Source organism: Schistocerca cancellata, chromosome 2, assembly GCF_023864275.1.
Source record: "Schistocerca cancellata isolate TAMUIC-IGC-003103 chromosome 2, iqSchCanc2.1, whole genome shotgun sequence".
In the NCBI taxonomy this organism is placed as follows: Eukaryota; Metazoa; Arthropoda; class Insecta; order Orthoptera; family Acrididae; genus Schistocerca; species Schistocerca cancellata.
The window spans coordinates 713,368,681-713,392,663 of record NC_064627.1 but is presented as its reverse complement, the minus strand read 5'-3'; positions in this window follow the sequence as shown (position 1 = coordinate 713,392,663).

Here is a 23,983-nt window from a genome sequence, read left to right as displayed (position 1 = left end):
GCTGACTAGAGGGATAAGATTATCTTGTAGAACAAAGTGGCAATTATATCAAAACGTTAGAAACAGTCATTACAAAGAGTATTGTAAGGTGGTTAAAAATGTTGTTAGGAAGGCAAAAAGTATGTGGTATGCAGATAGAATAGCTAAGTCTCAGGATAAAATTAAAATCATACGGTCAGTCGTAAAGGAAGTGGCTGGTCTGCAGAGACAGGTCGAGGATATAGAATCAGTATGTAGTGGGAATGTCCGTGTTACTGATAAGTCGCATATATGTACGGTATTTAATAATCACTTTCTGAATATAACAGGTGAACTAAATAGAAACCTAGTTCCAACAGGGAATCATATAGCGCTCTTAGAAAAAAGTGTTCCGAGACTGTTACCTGAAACGCTCCTCCATGATATTGACAAGAGGGAGATTGAGTTAATAATTAAATCACTAAAGACCACGAACTCTCATGGCTACGATGGGGTATCTAGCAGAATACTGAAGTATTGTTCTATGTATGTTAGCCCAGTGCTTAGCCATATCTGTAACTTTTCCTTTAGGAGTGGTCGGTTTCCTGACCGATTAAAACACTCGCTAGTGAAGCCACTTCATAAAAATGGAGACAGGGATGATGTTGACAATTGTAGACCTATTTCTATGCCATCGGTGTTTGCAAAAGTTATCGAGAAGGTTGTATATACAAGGTTACTGGAGCATTTTAATTCACATAATTTGCTGTCAAATGTACAGTTTGGTTTTAGAAATAGTCTAACAACTGAAAATGCTATATTCTCTTCTCTCTGTGAGGTTTTGGACGGATTAAACAAAAGGTTGCGAACGCTAGGTGTTTTCTTTGATTTAACGAAGGCTTTTGACTGTGTTGACCACAAAATATTACTGCAGAAGTTGGACCATTATGGAATAAGGGGAGTAGCTTACAATTGGTTCGCCTCTTACTTTAAGAACAGAAAGCAAAAGGTAATTCTCCGCAATATTGAGAGTGGTATTGATGTTCACTCCCAATGGAGCACCGTTAAGTGGGGCGTCCCCCAAGGGTCGGTGCTGGGGCCACAGCCGTTTCTTAATTATATAAATGATATGCCTTCTAGTATTACAGGTGATTCAAAAATATTTCTGTCTGCTGATGGCACCAGCTTGGTAGTGAAGGATCTTGTGTGTAATATTGAAACAGTATCAAATAATGTAGTTCATGAAATAAGTTCATGGCTTGTGGAAAATAATTTGATGCTAAATCACAGTAAGACTCAGTTTTTACAGTTTCTAACTCACAATTCAACAAGAACCGATATTTTGATCAGACAGAATGGGCATATTATAAGCGAGACGGAACAGTCCAAGTTCCTAGGCGTTCGGATAGATAGTAAGCTGTTGTGGAAAGCCCATGTCCAGGATCTTGTTCATAAACTAAATGCTGCTTTATTTACCATTAGAACAGTATCTGAAATAAGTGACAGTTCAACACGAAAAGAAGTCTACTTCACATATTTTCATTCGCTTAAGTCGTATGGTATTATTTTTTGGGGTAATTCTTCTGATTCAAAAAGGGTATTTTTGGCTCAAAAACGGGCTGTTCGAGCTATATGTGGTGTAAGTTCGAGAACCTCTTGTCGACCCATATTCAATAGTCTGGGAATTCTGACATTGCCCTCACAGTATATATTTTCTTTAATGTCGTTTGTTGTTAGCAATATTAGCCTATTCCCAAGAGTTAGCAGCTTTCACTTAGTTAATACTAGGCAGGAATCAAATCTGCATGTGCATTGCACTTCCTTGGCTCTTGTGCAGAAGGGAGTGCAGTACTCTGCTGCAACCATTTTCAATAAGCTGCCACAAGAGCTCAAAAATCTTAGCAGTAGCCCAAACTCTTTTAAGTATAAACTGAAGAGTTTCCTCATGGCTCACTCCTTCTATTCTGTCGAGGAGCTCCTGGAAGAGCTAAAAAATTAAGCAAATTCCAGTGTTACATTGTTGATTTTCTTTATTTTAACTTACGACTTGTCGCCTGAATATGTTCTTTTATATTTCGTTTTATCTGTTTCTACTATCGTGTTGTAATTTCATGTATTGACTCGTTCCATGACCATGGAGACTTCTCCTTAATTTGGTCCCACGGAACAATAAATAAATAAAATAAAAAAATAATATTATGCAGTTGAAAACGAATGTGATGGTTACGATGTTCTGCACTAGCAAGTCATCTTACGTCAACTGTAGCAAAATATTTCCAGGCAAAACTCCGTGCTGCCAGAGCTGCACATTAATCACATCAAGAGGGGTTTCAAGAGGTAGATGATATCGCGTCTTTCGTCTGCCTGTATAATACGAGACGTCTACATAAAGCGAAAGCATATTTGCAACACACTCTGTACTGCACTGAAGTTGTTGTGGCAAGCTGGTGATATTTTATTGCGTAACTAGTATTCCTAAAGGAGAGACAGGAATTTAAAGAAAGTGTAGTATCTGTAAAATTTAAAATTTACCCAGAGCATCCACTGTTCAAAGAGATTTCGGGGTTGCAGCAGGTCATTGTAAAATTCATTCCACGATATTTCGGCTGGACCACTGCCAGCGCTGCTCTTCAGCTGAGAGACATGAATAGATAGGAAGACATGACGGAATATAGAAACAAAAAAGGAGGAACAGAAGAAAAGAAAGCACACAAAGCGGTGACTGTAAATCGGAGACAAAAATCTAAAAAAAGTATGTTGCACAAAAATCACACACTAGATTAAAAGGCGCCAGACAAATTACGGCTGCAGCATAAAAGCCATAGAATGGTGAAAACAGCCACGTGATGGACGGCGAGCATGGAATAGTCATGGACGAAAAACAGGTTGAGCTCTCAATTAAAACCACCTTACTAGAGGACACCGGACACAGCATAAAGGCACCGAAACAGAACACTAATGCATCACAGTGATAATGCAGAATAACGTGGGAGGATCTGCCGGTGGGGGGGAGGGGGTCAAGGGAATAGTGGGAAAGAAGGCGACGAGGAGGGGAGAGGAAGGTGGATGCGGTGGGAGTGCACTGAAGGAGGGCTACTTAGGGAAGGGATGGGTGAAGAAAACAGCCAAGGAGGGGGTGCAGAGACTCAGGGAGGAAAGGAGGAAAATCTGCTCTGGGAAAAGGAGGGCAAGAGGAAAAAGGGGCCTGAGGAGGGTGGGGAACAATGCCAGGTTATAGTTGGAAGGAAGGGTGCTGAAAATTGCCCTGATGAAAGAGGAGGAGAGAGGGAGGGACACAGCGATAGAGGCGCGGCAACGGGTGGGGGGTGGAGAGGAAGGAGGAAACCAGGGGGTGGGAAGGATGAAGCCTGTGGACAGGGTAAAGGACGTGGAGATGTTGGAGGAAGAGGAGGAGGTGGGGGAAGGGGATGAGGTCGCACAGGAGCCGTGTGGGGAAAGAAAGGCCGATACTGAAAGCAAGGCAGAGAACATGTCGTTTGAGGCTTTGGAGGGCCTTGTAAAAGGGGGTGGCTGCAGAGAATCAGGCAACGCTGGCATATCGAAGGAGACGAAGACGTTCTCCGTTCCGTCTTATATAGTGCGCTGTGGTAGAAGTCGCAGAAACAGAACGACCACACTGCCCAGTGGCAGCACGCTCTGTGGTGGAACTGCAAGACTCAGCTGCCGTTGGTATTGCAGCTATCGAAGTCTTCTGGCGTCTTCGTCTCGAGCAAATTTCGGAGATGACGGGATTCGACGCGTTATTCAGTTGGTAACCACTGTCACGATTCATTAGATTTTCAGCAGTGTGTATTTCAACGGATTCTTTGATAATGGAGTCCCAAAATGTTGCTGCTGAGGCCAATGCAATGTTCTGCAACTGCAGGCTTACTAGGTTGACGTAGGAGGGTGCAACGTTGAGGTCCCGTACAACGCTTTTCCACTGTACGCTTTGTCTGTCCTACATAGGCCATACCACATTGACATGGTATTTTATAATATCCCGCCTTCCACAGTAACAAATCATCCTTCACTGATCCCAACAAATGCGAAATCTTGGAAGGTGGACGAAAAACCACTTTCACATGAAAATTATTACGAATCAACGCTATTTTGAAGGAGATATTTCCAACGAATGGAAGAAAAGCTTTGGGCTTGGATGGCGCGTTCTCATCTTTATCCACTTCTCGGTTCCTGGCTTTAGTTGAGAAAGCCCTGTTAATTTGCTGGGTCGAGTATCCATTGCCACTGAACACTGTCCTTAAATGTGCAAGTTCCTTAGGTAAATTCTCTACATCCGACACCGTATATGCCCTGTGCACAAGGGTTTTAAGCACACTCATGGTTTGGGATGGGTGAAGGCAACTTGAAGAATGCAAGTACAAATCAGTGAGAGTGGGCTTACGATAAACAGAATGTCCCACCGAGCCGTCACTCTTCCGTTTAACCAAAACATCCATGAATGGAAGGCTACCATCTTTCTCTAGTTCCATAGTAAATCGAATATTCTCATGGATGGAGTCTAGATGATCAAAAATCCCATTAACTTTTCTTCTCCGTGTGGCCACACTATGAAAGTATCATCGACGTATCTCCAAAAAACAGTTGGTTTACAAACCGCTGATTCAAGTGCTCTTTCCTCAATGTCCTCCATAGAAAAGTTAGCCACCGGAGGAGATAGACGGTTGCCCATAGCGACACCGCCAGACTGTTCAAAATATTCCTGGTTAAACATAAAATAAGTTGAGGAAAGAGCATGTTGAAACAAAGCAGTGATGTCCGATTCTAACTGTTGACCAACTAGCGTGAAGGAACCTCCAAGGGGTACTTTTGTGAAAAGGGAAACTACATCAAAACTCACTAGAAGATCCGCACTACGTAAGTGGTGAGCTTCCCAGTCCGTTGACAAAATCAGCAGAGTTCCGTATGTTGTGAACATTTGACGACCAATAGTCTCAGCAAAAGAAGATTTAGATAGCTGCCTTACCGACGGCAGCTGAGTCTTGCAGTTCAACCAGCGAGGGCGCTGCCGCTGGGCGATGTGGTTGTTCTCTCTCCGCGACTTCAACGCATGCGCGACAGTACCATCAGCGCACCGTATAAGACGGAGCGGAGAACGTCTTCGTCAGTCCTCGATCGGCTCACCTGAAGATGTCTGGCAGTTGTCCAGCCGAAATATCATGGAATGAAGTTTACGAAGACCGGCTGCAATCCCGAAATCTCTTTGAACAGTGTAGTGTCTGTCAGTTTTTTCAAACAATGTTTTAGTAATTTATTGGAAATAGTGTCAACTTTTTCATATGAACCTTCTTACTGTTTTTGCTTGGATCCAATCAAATTATCAATTGTTAAGTACGTAACAGATTGCAGTCAACACTGTAATTGGCGTGGTAGTTTTTTCTAAGAATTGGCTGAATTACAGATTTGATGGGTAGTATTTGATTAATATTTCATTAATGTAAGTTGCTTAGTATATACTAAACCAAAAAAAGTCTACACCGTCCTAACAGGCCACGAAAGGCCCAACGGCACCGACCGGCCGCCGTGTCATCCTCAACCCACAGGCGTCACTGGATGCGGATACAGAGGGCCATGTGGTCAGCACACGGCTCACCCGGCCGTTTGTCAGTTTACGAGACCGCAGCTGCTACTTCTCAATCACGTAACTCATCAGTTTGCCTGACAAGGGCTGAGTGCATCCCGCTTGCCAACAGCGCTCGACGGATCGGATGCTCACCCTTCCAACTGCTAACCCAGGCCGGCAATGCTGAACTTCGATGATCTGACGGGAACCGGTCTTACCACTGCGGCAAAGCCGCTGGCCAAAAGTATAGCCTGTTAGAAAGTAAAAGGAAATGTCATCTTAATTGAAAAAATTCGTAAAATTTACTTCCGCTAAATGTCTTGCCAGTCTCGTTCTGTTAGTCATAATTAAAGCTGATTTCAGTCAGAGATAGTGTCTCTAAGTAATTGAAGTTGAATTAAAAAATTATTTTCTAATTTTTTTTTCTGCAGGACTGGAGATCGACTTTTCGTAACAGTGTTAATCAATTTGAGCAGTAAAATACTTAAGATTTGGTTTTGCTGCTTGTGACCCAGTTGTGTGAACAGACACTGTTTTAGTGAGAAAATTTGACTTATCAAAAGGATATCTAAGATAAGAGTGAAGTGCAATGATGAGGGTTGTTTCTAGAGAGAATGAATTCTGGGAAATATCATTAAATACGCCGCGAAACTTAAGAGCGTCTTAACAACAGTGAAATAGATTGACGGGTGATTTACCTTCAATAATAAGTGCAATTTAAGTCGAAGCACTTGTCAATGTGTAATTGGTTTCCTTTAATTTACGTCTATGGTCACAAATATTTTGTTAACAGATTACCGGTTTCGGTCGTTAATGACCATCATCAGATCTGCAGCAAAAATGAGAAAAACATAAATACACTCGCAAACTGTATACAGCTTAAGAACAATACATAGATCATAATGAAAAGTAGTACTGACAAAATTTACATTTGTGCGCTTTAGGTAGTCCTTATGTACTGCAGCCATAGTGGCATCGTCACATGTTAAATGCGGGATCAGCACCAGCATCGCCAAATACATATAAATAACATCACATGCACGAGTCATGTTGTCAGCAGTACTATTGTTTAAAACAAGCTGCCGTACAGTAGCCACAAGATGATTGTGTTGTAAGTTCACCAGATGTCGCTAATGTCGGCATACACTAGTTTTCAACAATTAATTGAAACACATGTCAACCACTGTTTCTTAACTCTTCCTCTTTTTACTAATATTACTTTTATCGTGTTCTTCTTTTTATTGCATTTTATTACTGTAATGCCTTTTATACGTTATAAGCGTATTACAGACTTCAACTATTGTATCCCCCTTTATTTTCGCGGTTTCAATTAATTAAAGAACTCTCCTATTTACAATGATCTACATATGACTTCTGGATGGTGATATGTTGTCGAAAGAGTTTAGCTGAGAGGCCGAGAGAAGTAGCAGAAACTAGGTAGCTGGTAGGCACGTTTCGTATCTGTATGAAGCTGTGTCAGGATGCAGCAGAGAAATCATCTCGCTCTCCTGCCCTTGCAGGTAGGCAACACACTTATGCGTCGTCATGAGTACGGTACTAACAAGAACACGTCAGCAAATTGACCTCGTATTTGAAGGAGAAGAGAGCACACTTGCAGAATATTAGTCCCAGTAATCGATCCTGCACAAAACTTTGTAACATAATTCTGAGAGTACGCAATTCTGACCTTCGTAATGTACAGCGTTAAGCTTTTTCGCGCACCGGGCGTCACCTGGTCCGCCCAGTACCGTCACCTAATGCCCAAACACGAGGTATCGTACAGCAGAGTTAGTGACAGGATCGTGTTCATAATTTAGGTGCTCAGCGATAGTTGTGTGTTCCTTATTTCAAAGTGCACGGTTTCTAACTTGGTACTGGCCCCAGAGATCTCTCTCCTTTGAACAATTTTCGGCTGCGATTCACAAGTGCATTCCAAATCAAGTAAATGAATGAGTATGTCACTAAGGGAGCAGCGTAGTGCTATTATTAACACCACTGCATTGCATTATTTTCTTTGGATTTTATAGCTGGTACTAGGGGTAAGATAGATACTGCCTACAGGAAAATTAAAGAGGCCTTTGGAGATAAGAGAACTACTTGTATGAACATCAAGAGCTCAGATGGAAACCCAGTTCTAAGCAAAGAAGGGAAAGCAGAAAGGTGGAAGGAGTATATAGAGGGTCTATACAAGGGCGATGTACTTGATGTAGGTACTGGGAGATGAAGCAGCTTGCACAGGATAGAGTAGCATGGAGAGCTGCACCAATCCAGTCTCAGGACTGAAGACCGCAACAACAAACAACTGTTACATTGAAGTACATTTGCAGAAGTTGGTATTCTTCATCGTAATTGGCGTGATTAAACTGTTAGTCGACGCTTATTCATTTTGATTTTGAGGTATACACAGTTAAAATACAAAGTAAATGTGCGTCAGGTTGACTTTCACGTACACTTTTCATATAAAACAAAGTGTCCTACAACAGGATTTCCAAAGCCGTTGCGTACATGTGACCCGAGTGTGGGGCGGCGGGTGGATATTTTTGAATAAATGTTTTGTATTTATGCGGTTTGCCGTTCTCAACACTGGCTCTCTAACTACAATATTGGCAACCAGAAAGTGATTAGCAAAACGTGAAGCCTTTGATTATGAATCCCAGACAATCTCCTAATTCCTCAGAGCTATGTACATGTCAGCATGTGGCTGAGGTGTAAGTGGGGTCTAAAAAAGAACAAGTTAATTTTTCAACTCCGGTCAGCAAACTGCCTCCCGTTTATTGAAAAAAAACATTTACTGATGACCTAGCCGGGGTACATTAATGTGAGTTTAGCGGCCCTAAGGCGCAAACAGATTGATCCGGGGCTCGAAATACGCACGGAAGCAGCCGGCCAATTACTACGTAGCGCTTGAGCCCATTCCTGAGTAGTTCCCATAATTTACTGAGTCCAACCTATCAATCTGACACTTCAGTGACTGTGTCAGATAGTCTTCCATCGCTGCGGTGGCAGCGAAACATTCCCACAGACAAACAGGTGTCTTAGTCTTTATCGCGGAGCCGCTCCTTGTTATGCAAGGTAGCAGCATGACCGGCATGGCTTAGGTGCTATTTGATTCATACAGGAAAGATAATAGTAAGTAACTATCCCTTAATACAATGAGGGAAGGAGGAAAGTTGAGACATGGCCCCGTGTTCCCTGCGTATACAAACTGAAGGTATACAACATAAAATGACAACAAAAAAATGCACACAGACAATATAATAAACTGACATGAGGCATAATGCAATTAGCAGCACAATAAAATAATACAAAACAATAAAATGAAATACACAGCATGAATTAGCTTATGACTTAGATCAGCGAGCAAGCATTGCAAGGCGACTGGAAGGCAGTACAGTCGTCTCAGGACTCATAGATGTGCAATCTGCTACGAGTTGGAATTGAGACATTTAATTCTGGACGAATTATGTCACTTGAAAGGAGACTGTCATGGTCCATGGCTATTAATACTAAGGACATCCATTACTGGGTGTGTGAAAACATTACTTGTAATGCAAGGTGGTGTGATCGGTACAAAGTGCGTAAACGACGGTAATAGCAAATAGGAGCGAGTGGGACTGTGGTGATGTTGGTCAAATTGAGGTGTTAAATTGTAATAAAATCGTGGCAGTGAAATGATGAGATTCTCTCACTTGTTTTGTACCACCTATAACCCCTGCCACACTCTGTAATAAGTGGTTCTTTCTTTAAATCCAGTTACTCTGCTATGGTAAAGTACGCATACCCTATTGGGCTTGACTCTAAGTATAGACTTGCGTGAGTAATTATGCAGACCAGCTGTCATTAACTCTGTCTCTATCTTGTCAGTAGGTGTGTGTCATGCCCTATCCTCTTTCTATCATGTATCTCCCTAAACCTGGAGACTTAACTGAGTACGTACTGTGGCACCACGGCGACATCTCGACGATCCATGACTTACCTGTGGCGTCTGCTCGGTGAGCCGCTGTTGCGATCAGTAAGACATAATTTTATAGGTGTGTCGTATGTAAACAGGGAATAATTCTCTGAGTTAGCCTTCTGTAATGATCACTTGTATGAAAGCTAATAGTGTTCTATTCTTCATTAGCTAAGAAAAACAATTATCTGTATTGCAGGAGACCGCAAATGTGTATATGAGAGACGTATTTACACAAGTAGTGCAGAACCCGTTTCATGGCGTATCACGGCAGTTGTGTATCCTGTAATTCTCATACGTTCTTGTTGATTGCCCTAGGTTGCATTTCAGACAGCATAAGAGTGTGAATTAGTTACAAGGCTGTAGATAAGGTAGGAATAATTTCGTTCACTAGTGTGTTTTATGTAATTTGCGTTTGGGTAGGTACAAGATACTTCGTGTCGTAGTATAATTCATCAACTAGGACGTGTGTGGTTCATTAGATGACGTAACAAAGGACAAAATGTGGCGCAGTGATTCATTCGACGTAATTCATTCGACGTAGTGTGTACTGGTGTGTGGGTGTGCGTGCGGCTGCGTATCTAACAGAATGCGCTGCTGTGGCGCCTCCAGCAAGGACGCTCCATCAGTCAGCTGTGCGCTTCTTCGTACGCTTAGTTATGTTTTGTTTTTGCCTCCGATGGCGTGGCCTGTTATTTGTCACTATGTGGGTGAATCACTTTAGTACACTTGTGTTTGTCTATGCCAAACTAGTGAAGTTGCGATACTCAATACTTCAACTCTAACTACGATTCTGAATCTATTTTTCTTAAAGTAGTGCTCTCTGTCGGACGATTCCGAGCCCAGCTCCCTTCCGTACATAGCCAGGTTGGATACAGAAATGCACATAGTAGTGGCCGGCTACACTAAGCTATGTATATCCGCCAATTCCTGAATGTGTATGGCGAAGGAGTACGCCCGAAGACGCCCAAGAGCGGCACTACTTCCTTTAACTTGCAACCGCGAATACCAATAGTCTCTTTAACGGTGGAGCACAAAAACTTTTGATCCCTGTTTTCCAAGATAGCGGAAAAATACTATAGGGCGCTATACGAACTGAGATACATTACATTAGAAATGATTGTGTCCTCTACCGCCGGCATCTCGTGGTCGTGCGGTAGCGTTCTCGCTTCCCACGCCCGGGTTCGATTCCCGGCGGGGTCAGGGATTTTCTCTGCCTCGTGACGGCTGGGTGTTGTCTGCTGTCCTTAGGTTAGTTAGGTTTAAATAGTTCTAAGTTCTAGGGGACTGGTGACCATAGATGTTAAGTCCCATAGTGCTCAGAGCCATTTGAATCATTTTTTTGTCCTCTACCAATTGCGTAGTAGTGCCAGTATCTTTCTATGTGAACTTTGACTAAATAAGTTACTTTTTCATCACATAGTATTGAAGAATTTACATTGAAAATTCACTGGGTTTGTAACCTGGGAAAAGTTTTCGCTAGCTTCTGCTAGGCTATCAATAAAAGTTCCTCTTAAAAGATAGTAATTTGTGTTGTGTACGTCGGCAGACATTATGAAAAAGTATACTTTATTTGAGCATTAGGCAAATTGATTTGTGGTTAATAGCTATTGCAGCGATATTCAAAAGGGAAGTTACCAGTACTGTCGTATGGAGGATGAATGGCATAAATACTACAAGTGTAGTTCCCATAACCATGTACCATAACACAGATCACTCCTCTTCACAGAACACTTACCGTTCAACGTTCTTTGTCATACTTTCCAGCATTTCAGTGTAGGCATATGACGCGCTAAAACTTCGGTGCAGCTACCAGCTCTCTTTCATTACAGTGGCACTTGTAAGTGTATTTTGTTACTAATAGTCAGACGTACTTTGCATAGGTGTAGATGGACAGTGCAACGTGTGAAAATAAATATAATTAATATTGCTGTGTCCTTCCAGGCTGAATGTTAGGTTTGTATGTACTGTGTAATTATTTCTTTCGATAATAAATGATTCCAAAACCTCACTATTCTGGTCCTGTTACCATATTGATACATAGATGAAACTCTGGGGTAATCTCCATAGTTTCAGCATGGATTTGTACTCTCAGGGCGGGAAACAGAGAGAGAGATGTGGTGTGATATTTACAACGAGGCAGATGAAGCTAGTATGAGAGTGACCCAGCGATTACAAGCATTGGGTCTGATATCCTCTAGTGTGATACACAGGAACTGCAGAAAATGTGGGCAGTTGTAATCATTCCGTTATCTTAAGCTCTGGAGAATTTAATTACATGGAAGATGTACATCTCCTGTATTGTCTAATGTTCATTTACTATTATTGTTATCATGTATCAATGTATCTAATGATGTAAACTATTGGGTAAAGATAATAGAGATGACTACTGAATGTAGGAAACCTTAGTCTTTTTTCTACTGAAGCCCACCCCTGCAAACGCTACTGATACAATCCCTGGGGGTGTGTTTCAGTACCTGTCTACACAAAAAGCAGCTGCCACCATGTCCCTCCGTCCCGCCGTCCCCACCTGAGGGAACGACAGTGTATCCAACGCTGCGCGGCGCCCTGTGCTGCCTCGCTCTCCGTCAGTGGCACATGGGCCACCCCATCACAGCGCCGTATCTGACCCAAAGATTCTCACTCTGTTTATTTTTCAATGATTGTCTATATTATATGTGGAAGATATACCATCAACAGTTAGAACTTTATGTTTAACCAACTGCAATCTGTGTCCCTACACAGAAGCAAATGCCTTTTATGTTACATTATGAACATCTTTTAACTTTCTATTATCTGTATATGATGCAATCTTTTAGGTTGTCAGTGTTTCAATAAGTCTTTAATTATTATTTTGAAGCTATTGACCATAGAAACTACCTCTCAGTTTGAGAATTTCAGTGTTTTACCTAATTATATACTATCTTCATATTCTGTTTATGTTAACTATGTTTGTCAATTGAATACTTTTATTTTATAGAACTAACTAATTTGTTACAATTACTACCTTCATATTTTAGTTTATATTCTGAAACTGATTCCATATGTAGCAACGAGTTTAACGTTTGCCAAATAACACAAACAATTACACATTTCTAGAGGCGCCTGTAACCTTCAAAAGATCAGTGCTGATTCAGTTCGACCAGCATCTACACTTCTGCTACACCGAGTTCAGCGTTGCAAGTATATATGAGTAACAGAAATTGTAATACTTCATTCCAATGTTGTGAAACTTTTGACATACTTTTAACTTTTTGTGGTAAGATTTGCATTCTGATACAGTAAAGATGATGGGAAATTATCGTATTGAATTACGTGCGAAGAGATCAATGAATCTAAATGTTTTATGATTTTGATCAACAATCTTCCTGTATAATATCGTTTTTTTTTAAAAAGGGACTTTCTTTTTATGTTGTTGTACAACCACTCCAGTATACATAGATGTTTTTGTAAAACTTATATTCACCCCACGCCCATTTTTGCAAATATTAGCACCCCCGACCAAGGGAGCAAATTGTTTTCTTTTGTCAACGAGCGACAACTTAATTTCACCGTAAAACCTCGCTCCCGCGGAAGGGGAAGGAGATGTACAGGTGCTGACAGATTGAGTACCAGAGTCCTTTATTTTCAATAAAAGAAAAGGGATTTTTTTTCCTAAATGCGTGAGCTATGGATGGCAATGGATCTTCACAAAGCCATGCACGGGCCCTGGGTTGGCGACACATTAGATATTTTTCAGTATGTGCCGCTATCCCACGGCTTCTTCACGTGCTCGAAGAACAAACAACCTTTCTGCTGACGGGGTGACGCTTAGGGAAGTGCCGCTTGCCTAGGCAGAGCTCCTACAGCAGCCAATCAGAAAGGTCCAGGAGATCACGTGTGAGCGCCCACATCGCCGAGCTGCACGAACGAGGCGTGTTGATCGCCCTCTTTTACTGACAGGCCCCCGACGAGATCAGACGCATTGGCCGGTTGCCGCCATGCACTTTTCGAGCCCCGGTTCAATCTGTTTGCGCCTTAAGGCCGCTAAACTCACATTGATGTACCCCGGCTAGGTCATCAGTAAATTTTTTTTTTTTTTTTCAATAAACGGAAGGCAGTTTGCCGACCGGAGTTGAAAAATTAACTTGTTCTATTTTAGACCCCACTTACACCTCAGCCACATCCTGACATGTACAGCTATAAGCTGTAGCTATAAATGTATTTCTCAGATGAAGTGGGCACTAGGAACTCTAATTACAGGCTTCACGTTTTGCTAATCACTTTGTGGTTGCCAATATTGTAGTTAGAGAGCCAGTGTTGAGAACGGCAGACAGCATAAATACAAAAACATTTATTCTATTATTCCACCCGCCACCCCACACGAGCACCCTCGTCTTCCCTACCTTTCAAGAAAAGACAGGATGATAAGTCTTATTTTAAGTCTTCAGGGAATAAAGACAATAAGAAATTACCAACAGTAACTACCAATGGGTACTGATTTATGTCAATGGGACAAGTTGATAATTTGTGCTACACAAGATCGAATCCAGGTCTCTTGTTCACTAGGCAGATACGCTGACCACTATGCCATCCGGACAAAGTGGTCGCCACTACCGCATAGACTACACTTGCACGCTTTCCGTCAGGCCCAAATTCTTAACTAATACCACACACTACTGATGTAGTCCCCCTAATCGTAAGCCTGATTACTGGCAGCATCTCTCCGATTCCCGTAACAGTCCGGCTTTGTCTGCATCTGCACTGAAGGAATCTTTGTCCGTCATCGCCGTAATTATATACAGTATATTGTGTCTGTTGTTTCGGACACGTCTGAAAGAACGTACGCAATTTTGCTGCCACTATGAATCAAGACACAAAGAAATACATTCGCTCCCAATGGGCATTGATTTACATCAATAGGGAAAGTGGAAAATTTAATTTCTTTATTTCCTTTGTGTCTTGATTCACAGTGGTTGTAAGATCAAGATGCTATCAACAAATGTAGTGGCCGCCCACTTCATACACCGTAGCGCCTACTGCTTCGGCAACCCACTTCACGTCCAAGCAACACGGGGTGCCTGCATCAGAGGGCGTATATTCACCAGGAAAACCGACGTCGTCAGTGTTGTCAGCACAAATATTTAACGGCGGCCACAACACCACACAACCTCAAGTCTCCACCAACGGCCGCCAGGGACCGCTACTTGTTCGCGGAGTCTGCAGAACAGCTAGCCCAGGAACTACTTTGATACGCCAGGCAACGTGATCGCAAATAGTCCCAGCAGATACATCCGCCAAATGGGCTTTATAGGGTGGAAGTATACAGAGCTGCCACCCCGGTATCCACGGCTAGATGTCTCTTCCAACTGGTCGCTCTTTTGCAGATGATATAGTCAACGAACATCTTGACTTTGCAGAATTGTTTATTGTGATCGTTCCACGTGAAGAGTCGGTTTTTTTCTATTATTATTTGTTATTTTAAATTTGCGTCAATCCGCAGTTGGAATCGAGTCTATTGTCCTTTTGGAGATTTTATTATTGTTTCGTTTTGGTGAGTCCCATAAATTGTTTCCGGACTTGTGTATTCCGCTTTCCTATTCTGCTGACGCAGATACTTCAACAAATATTTCTAGGGAATAGCTTCCATATATACTACGTGGAGCATTACAACGAAAAAGCTATAGAGGCACACAGAGATTGGAAAACATCCCAACATCAACTCAGGACACTGAGTGCAAGCGTTTTTTTAAGATTCACACAGAGAGGAAATCGTGCAGATACAAGTAAGGAATAGAAAATCGCTGATAAATCAAAGAACTGTTAGCGCAGAAAACTAAGAACGAGTTTAACTGTAAGAAAGACTGTGGCAAATGAAATTTATGGACAGTGCTTTAGGAATCTGCAGGAAGGTAGTTAGCCAAACTCAGGGTAGGTCATCTTGTAGCAAGCCGACAACGTGATGCCAAGAAGTTGGAGGGGGCGACTTTGAGAAGTGGTTGGCAGGCTCTGGGCTGTAATATCGCGACGCTAGCACCGGCAGCAATTAGACGCAACGGCCGCCTCTCAGGGCAGCCAACACTTGGCCCACCTCCTCCTGCTGCTGCTGTAACTTAATATGTGCAGGCTTGTATTTGGCGCAAACTCGGGCGCCGCTGTTCCCAACAACTCAGCCGTCTGGCAGTAATGCGAAGCCAATAGAAGGCGCTGTGTGTACAGTAATGCTTAAAAGCGGCAATGGAATTAAATTTTACAGAAACTCTCTCTCTCTCTCTTCTACTCTCTTTATTGTGCTTTCCCTGCTTTGTATCATTTTGTCAGATTTATTTATTTCATGAACCTCTTAGCCGAAGGTTCTTAAATTAAAATTGGGTTTTACCTCAGTCTTCTATGCTCTCAGTGGTATTAAAGTTCTATAGATCTTACTGTAACCCGCTTTATTCTGTTAATCCAGTATATGTTTGCGTTTTCATTTCGTAATACGAAGAGTGGAAAATAAAAAGTAGATTTTCTCCAGGCGACTTCCAACAGCCGTTATATACTTGAGAAAAGGCACTCCACAAAGCTGTATTAATCTTTCTTTATCGTCATAACCGGTTTCAGTAAAATACCTTCACATAGTATGAAGAATACAAATATTACTCACATGGTATTATACATATTGACATGAAAATCCATGTGAACTGTACCTTCATCATCACATTGTATCCTTAGCTCAACAGTTGTTTTGACACACAATAAGCAGTAATCCATTACACAGCAACCGAAATCAGTTGTGAAACATTGTTACAAATCCGTCTCTTGCGTTTTCTCAAAAAAATGAAAGAGGTTGTATCAGCCAAACATTATACTGCTCAGGAGATTCTAAAAACAGTATATTTGTTTCTGCGTAAAACTTATTTGCATCTTGATATTTGAAAAGATATTCTGGTACCACAGAATCGCGACGCCCATTACGTCCCTGTAAATAATGAAAAAAATCAGAAAGTAAATAATTTATTAAGAATGCTCTAAATACAATAACAGGAAATCGACTAGTTTCAATAGCCAATCGTAAGTTTTTGTATCAGGAGCCATTAATACATATGTAGTACACCTTGATGGTGATAACACCATTCCAGTACCATAGCAATATTTAACTACATGAACTATAGTCACCGAAAACTATTTCTCACCCCATTTCAATTTTTTGCAAGAGAATAAGAAAATAAATTCTACACAACAGATAGTTTAGTATTGACTTCCGTATATCACAAAACTCAGTTCTTGGAATAAGATGTTGCATAGTTTATTGAAACACTTCCACTGCTATTGTGCAAGAAATAGCAAATATCGTAAACATGTATTTTTGTTCTGTAGCTGATAGACATGGGTGGTATTTGTAAATTATATACATGGCTGGTATTTCAAATGAACAACGGCATGACATATGTCTTTTCTCTTTTGAATACACTGAAAATTTTCCATTCTTCTATGTCAGCTTAAGAATCTTTCTCTAGCTCTTCAAGATGAATAATTATGAGATACTTTGGTCATAATGCTTTTAGAGATGTTAGGCTCCTACATTGACAACATTGTTTCAGAAGTATCTTTAAAATCATGGAAGTGAGTTGCATTCACTAGGATTACATGGAACGAGTTCATAGCGTCAACTGGCTTGACATTCTATTGTAAATCTTCTGAAACATTCGCCTTGCTTACCTATCTTCATTTCTCATTTGCAAGTCAAAAAGCTGTGCCCACTCACAAAAACCATGTGTGTTATCTCTTCAAACCATCGATTGCTGAATGGAGTACATCTCCACACGTGTCATTTCGAACTCCATCGGGAAACACAGATTGACACAGAAACCATGCTCCATCTAGTAATAAATGTTTGAAAAATTGCTTCCTGGATATATCCTGGCAAACGTTCTTGGTACATACAACAGCGAAGTGAAAACACAATAGAACTGAAAACGCGTTTCATGAAAAAAAATTTAGAACGTTTCATCTTTCAGCTCTTAATATAATCCAAACAGAAGAACTAGTGGCTGTGTAGGTGTGTACTCCTCTCACATTAACATATTTATTAATTTATGTACTTCTGCTTAGTCACAGAACTCATTACTAGTGTCATTGTCTTTCTTGAAACATTGTTATTAGTCGGTAACAAACAAAAGAAAATATACTGTATGGGGCATGTGTTCACGAAGAAGGATCCTAGTTTTGGGTCTATACAGCATTTTTCAAATCAATGCACAACGAGCTCGCTATAACAGTGACAACAGCAAAGTCACTTTGATTATATAAGCCCAGACACCGATTCTCAAATTGTACCAGCCCTAAATGAACACTGGTAATCAATAAAAATTGTTTTTTTATAGCCGGCCGCTGTGGTCTAGCGGTTCCAGGCGCTCAGTCCGGAACCGCGCGACTGCTGCGGTCGCAGGTTCGAATCCTACCTCGGGCATGGATGTGTGTGGTGTCCTTAGGTTAGTTAGGTTTAAGTAGTTCTAAGTTCTAGGGGACTGATGACCACAGATGTTAAGTCCCGTAGTGCTCAGAGCCATTTGAACCATTTTCTGTTTTTTATAGGTTAGAGTCTGCGTTCATCATATTATGCACTATTAGTCTGTAAATGATTCAATACCTACAACCTTTCTGTCTACCAATATATTTTAGCATACATTTACAAGCTCAGCTGAAACTACTGATTGAGGTGTCCCAATGTACACGGTATTGGAACTGACTTAAAGGCTTTTGCGGCTACTGTGCATTTTTTTATCATTTTTTCCAATGCATATTTTATTAGAGTCTTTCGAACTTCTCTTACATCATATGTCGCACTATGCGTATTAAGAACCGTTACCAAATTTGTTTATAAAGCTTTCAATTTCTGTGTCTGATTGTGACTCATTTATGCATAAGTTTCGGATACTTCTATGAGGATAGCTACAGTTAGCAACGTAAATTAGAATATCATTTAAAATATTTCTGAAAGTGATGAAAAGACCAGCAATAATAATAATAATAATAATAGTAATAAGAGTAATTCAGAGTACCAGTGATATTTAGTTTATCGCTTTCGAAATCTTGTTCGTTCACTGGAAGCGATTTGAGGATTAAATCATCTACTTAATGTGAGTGTCTTGTACTCCTTCCTTGATCTACTTGTAACTCTTGACTCATACTAGATAAGATTAATAGCGAAGGAAAATGAGATCCACAGAAGAGGGATTTGTTTCTTCATGGATTTGTTCAGAAATCAATATTGGTATGGAGATCTCACAATACACACGTCGCATTACCAACAGCCATGATAATCAAGGACTGATCAAGTCACTGCAAAACCTCCAGCAACACAACACGTGTGTGCACTGTTGCTGCTCCTATTTCCTCTAGGTCACCTTCACTACCGCTATGCCACCCAAACACAATGTTTATTGCAACTGCGCGGACTATCTCGGTAAGCTTCCATGGCGACCAACATACCTATCCATCCCTACGCATCTGCAGTCCCCGTCCGTGTGCTCCACGCTAGCTACTTTGAGATTCCCCATGAGGTCGGACGTAACTGTGCATCCGAAGTGAAGGTGGTGCATCCGTTGCCCGTCAAAGGGCAGCTGCGCGTTCCGCGTGATACCTGTCCACTCGGACATGTCGTAAGGAATGGATACCACACATCCATATAATTGATTTGCTCCGATGGAGAAAGCTCCAGGGCCTTCATTGCGGCTTTACAATTACGTCCAACGTCCTGCAGGTATCTCAAAGTAGCGAGCCTGGAGGAAATGGACTGGGACGGTGGGTAGGCAGTGCTAGGTGGGAATGTGGGTCAGCAGAGAGGCCTATCATCCACATAACTATAATAAACACTGTGTCCGGGTGGTGCAGTAGTTAACGCAACTACCTAGTAATCAGGAGATCCTAGGTTCAAATCCCGGTCCAGTACACATTTATACTTGTCACCGCTTATCCCACAGAAAGTCCCGATGCAGCTGGCACAAATAGTTTCTTCCCTTTGCTTTCCTTTCTCCCCCCACCACCTCCAGCTTACAACACATTTCTTCTTTTTCTTACTATTTGCGATCTTCTCGCGGCTCATGTTGTCTCTTTCCCCCTTCAACATATCACATTCAAAATATACCGCTACTAATTCTGCTTGTAGGGCACAAATATTTCTCTCGTGCTCATTATTTTCTTATCTTAAATATATAATCTACAACTCTTTGGTGGAACCTCATGTGACACTTTATTGGCTTCCCCACTGCAGTATCCGCAGTAAATGAACAAACAACAATCCCGATATGTTTCCCCCATGCCAATTAACCTACAACAACATCCACATTTGTTACATATGCAGCTAATGTTGCAGTAAACTAAGAGGCACTACAGCATGCTTAAACTGAAGTAAAGCAATAATTGTTGAAAATCGTATCTTTGTGTGAGTTGTGTAGCTAACTTTGAGCCATCAGGCAGATGTATAATTACCCAAGAGATGTTCGTTGTATAATCCCTGCCTTTGAATAGTATCAAGTTGCCCCCAGAGTGTATTCAATTACCCCTAACTATCGATCAACTTCCCCCAAAAGTGTATCACCTTGCTACTCAGATTGTGTCAACTTGCCCCAAAACTGTATAAACTTGCCCCGTAAGTGCATTAATTACCTCTCAAACGATCTCAACTAGTCCCAAAAAGTATAGCAACTTTTCCCAGAAGTGCATCAAATTACCCCTCAAACTGTATCAACTAGAATTTTTTTGGAAAATTTTCCTTAGGAAATTAGCGATAGATAAAATTATATTAAAGTTATTTCAGTAAACCCACCACATCGCATATGAGCTCTATACACTTCGTTTTGGTGACTGGTTTACTTCTTTTATCAAATAATCATCTCAGAAATTTTCTACATGCCTACAGAGTGGCCTGCTCCATGGCAAGCTCCTGCTATCATAGAGTTAAAAATCGTCTGAGGATGATCCGATAAGAGACCAAAACCAGTAACCAAGTGAAGTATACCGGTTAAATGTTGGCTTCGCAGTGAAGTCTTACTTATAACTGTACTGGTTGTTCTGCAATTGATTATTAAGGGTATTAAGTGATTGAAAGCTGCACCTAAGTGATATTACTATCATCGGTGAACCGTCCTTAAATGGTTTCAATTTAAATGTCAGTGATTGCTGTGGACGGAACATTTTGTAGACTGATGCACGTATGTCTGTTGCAAGGACTCTGCCCTGTATTTTTGTTTGTGTTTCATAGAGCTGCAATTGTCCTGTGTTTGTCAAAAGCTGCTGTAAGTGTCAACGCCTCGGCGGGGAGTGAGGTGTAACCCGCAACCTAGGTCCTGCCGTGTTTTCGTAACCCCGTCGCGGCTGGATTGCTTTGGGCGAAGTCCCCATACCAAAAGTTTAGTATATCTTTCCTTTCAGCCAATTCGGGTAAAACGCATTTTGTAATTTGATTGTGATTTTCTGATGTTTAAAAAAATGATTTTTTGGGTTACATAAAGGCAGACCTGCAACTAAGTAAACGTTAGCAAATAGAACAGGTGTAAAGTAATTAAATTCTCTCTATCGATTGCCATGTAATTTTGGGCTAATTGCAGTGATCTGTCTTTATAGTAACAGAGAGTCCACAGTGCTTGTTGAGTCGATGTCACATCTCTATTTAAGTTACATTGTGTAATCACGTAAAGTGTAATCTGGGTTTGTTTCATGGCAATCTTTCTTGGTCTTGTTACATATCCATGTTCTAGCGAATTGTGGTTACCCGCGTGAGTTTTAAGTGTTGTTTGGGCCGTGTTGGGTCGTTTAGTAATCAAATGCAATTAAGGGGATGGCCGAATCTGATAGTAACTGTACCGTCAGTTGTAAGCTCTTCTTAACTACGGCGAAGCCACGGCAATACTCTGTTTGCTAGTTGTTTCTTAACTGATTTCATATACATTTTATGGTTATACTTGTTGGGTTCTGATAACTGTCTTGTTTTAATAAGCACTTATCCAAAGTAACTGCTGCATTGTACTGAAGCTTGTGGGGAGTTATCTGAAGGAACCTTATGTTAATAAATTAAGTTGGTGTAAATCAAAATATGACTACCAGGCACGGTTCGCCATCCCGTTTCCCGTCCTGATAATAGTTGTGGTATGGATTGTGCAAGGTCGTATTAAAGGGGCTACGTACCAGTTTGTATAAGCAGATAAATTGTTAATGTTGTAAAAACGGGTTTGAACTGGTTATATTAAATTTAATATCGATCACCTCTTCTGTTTCTAGAGGTTTGAGGTTTCTGAAGTTGGGAGAACAGCCCTATTGAATACCTGTGGGAACAAGTCCCTGTTCGCCTGTTTCCTGTCTCTCAGAGAAAAGCAAGTATCCTCACTCCTGAGTGGTTAGTGGGAGACTGGCGCTTTCTGAGAAAATGCTTAGGCAAGTCCTGACTCATCACATGAGATAAGAAATCTCTAACGACGTAGCAGGAAGTTTACGGTGTAAAAACAGGAAGTCCCACTTAATAGCTTTCAGTCGATGCAGAATCTTTGGGGACAGTCAACATCTTGGGGTATCAGTTGCAACTTGAGAGAACAGAGTTGAAAATTTGATACACAAAGAAGTGTAAGTATTCTTCGGGCTCATCCAGTATATCACTCAAAATTCTTTTAATCATATCTATCAATACATTTTGTTTCTCATATCCATGAATACATATTTTCATTTAATGTTACTGAATCTTCCGTGTTCCTGATTGAGCATATGGGGAGGAAAAAATAATGTAGAAGAAACAGCGGCAGTAGGGGCCCCGCAGAAGAAGAAGATGAAGAAGAAGACGAAGACCATCACCTTGGCTAGACCGAACTTTCACTGACTAACCTAATCATACCATTAACCAGTAGCATAACGTAGATGACTGTGATAGTGATGATGGTGCGGAGTGGACAGATGACAAGTCTCCATAAACAAGAAGTGTATGTGCTGGTGTTATAGGTAGCAGGTTTGGATTTAAGGAGCCGAGACGTTTCTTGGACGCCTGTATTGCCATTTTCGCTGGTCGATTTCATCACGTTAACTAACCATAGGATTTATTGTTCACTGGTCTGCAACTTTCTCTTCCCACGGACAGGTCAGGAAGAGCAGATGTAGGCCTACCTCATTACGGAGAATGTGTCTCTATCAGTTTCTGATGTTGACATCTGTGAATGATACTCAACTAATGTGGCAAGGTGACTTGAGAAAACTGGAAACTTTCAGAGATCGTGAGTCTCGATAGGCATGGAAGAAAATAACTCAGTTGCACGTTAACGTGGATTAAAATAGGGGTTTTCACGCAGCACACACAAAAGTTCCTGATTTAACTGCAAAAAAACCATGCGTATTAAACGTCAAGTCAAAGAATTATGCATTTTAAAGTATTTAGTTCTAGCAGGAATGCATTCTGTAAGCAAAGATGTATATCGCGAGTTGAAATATTAGCCACATATAAAGACATTATACTTTGCCGACGTACTAGACCATACAGGGTTCAGACATGTTCGTGTTTTCGAAAAACAGAATAAAACATCTCCATGAATGTCTACAGCTTTAAGTATTCAGAATATTAATGGATAACTGTTGGAGATAAGATGAAAGATAGAGAAATTAGAGTTGTACCACTGCGTATTACAAAATACGGTCATGGCAAGTCTGTAAATCTCCTAATAATGCAGGTGGATAATAATACAGAAATTTGGCATTAATACTGCATAAGAAACTCTTAGATGCTTTCGTGGTGTAGCATTATTGCTTCTCTTATATATTGCAATATGTGGTAAATGTTCTGTTATTTTATTGTAAGGAAAAGTTAGACGCAGATTTCGTTGAGTGCACACAGTTTAAATCAGTCACCAGTAAAACGCCTACTGGTAGTTTCTGAAATTCACAAAATTTAGTAATGAACTGAAAATGCCTTTCGTATTTTATGCTGATATGGAATGCATATTGGAACGAGTCTCTTGCAGCGGTCTGTAGTGCAGTCTCTGGTTTGTGGTCCAGTCAGGTACATTTGCATAGACAATTCGGTGAGGCCTACTGTATACACTGCAGCCATAAGCAGGAATATTCCCAGTTTAAAGTATATAGACACAGTGATTGCATGGCATGGATTACTCAACAAATCCATGCAATCGCTGAGACTGTGAAAGACTTCTTACTACACAATAAAACGGTGATATTAAACTCCGAAGAAGAATCAACGTTTTAGTCGACAAACGTATGTCATATATGTGAGAAAACCTTGGTACAGCGGGGTCGTTGTAACTTCACAGGGACGTAACGAGATACAGCACATCCCGGCTGAAATGGCAATTATAAAGATCGGTCGTGTTTCACAATCTGAGCAACGGCGATGGGCATTTCCAGATGGCTATGGAGAAACTACAATCCCGGTTATGTTTCTATTAAAGCACTGAATCAGGAAAAATATAAATCTCTCACAAAGAGTGTTACACTGGGTATTAACTGAAGAGATCCAACATAAATTTCCGATTTAC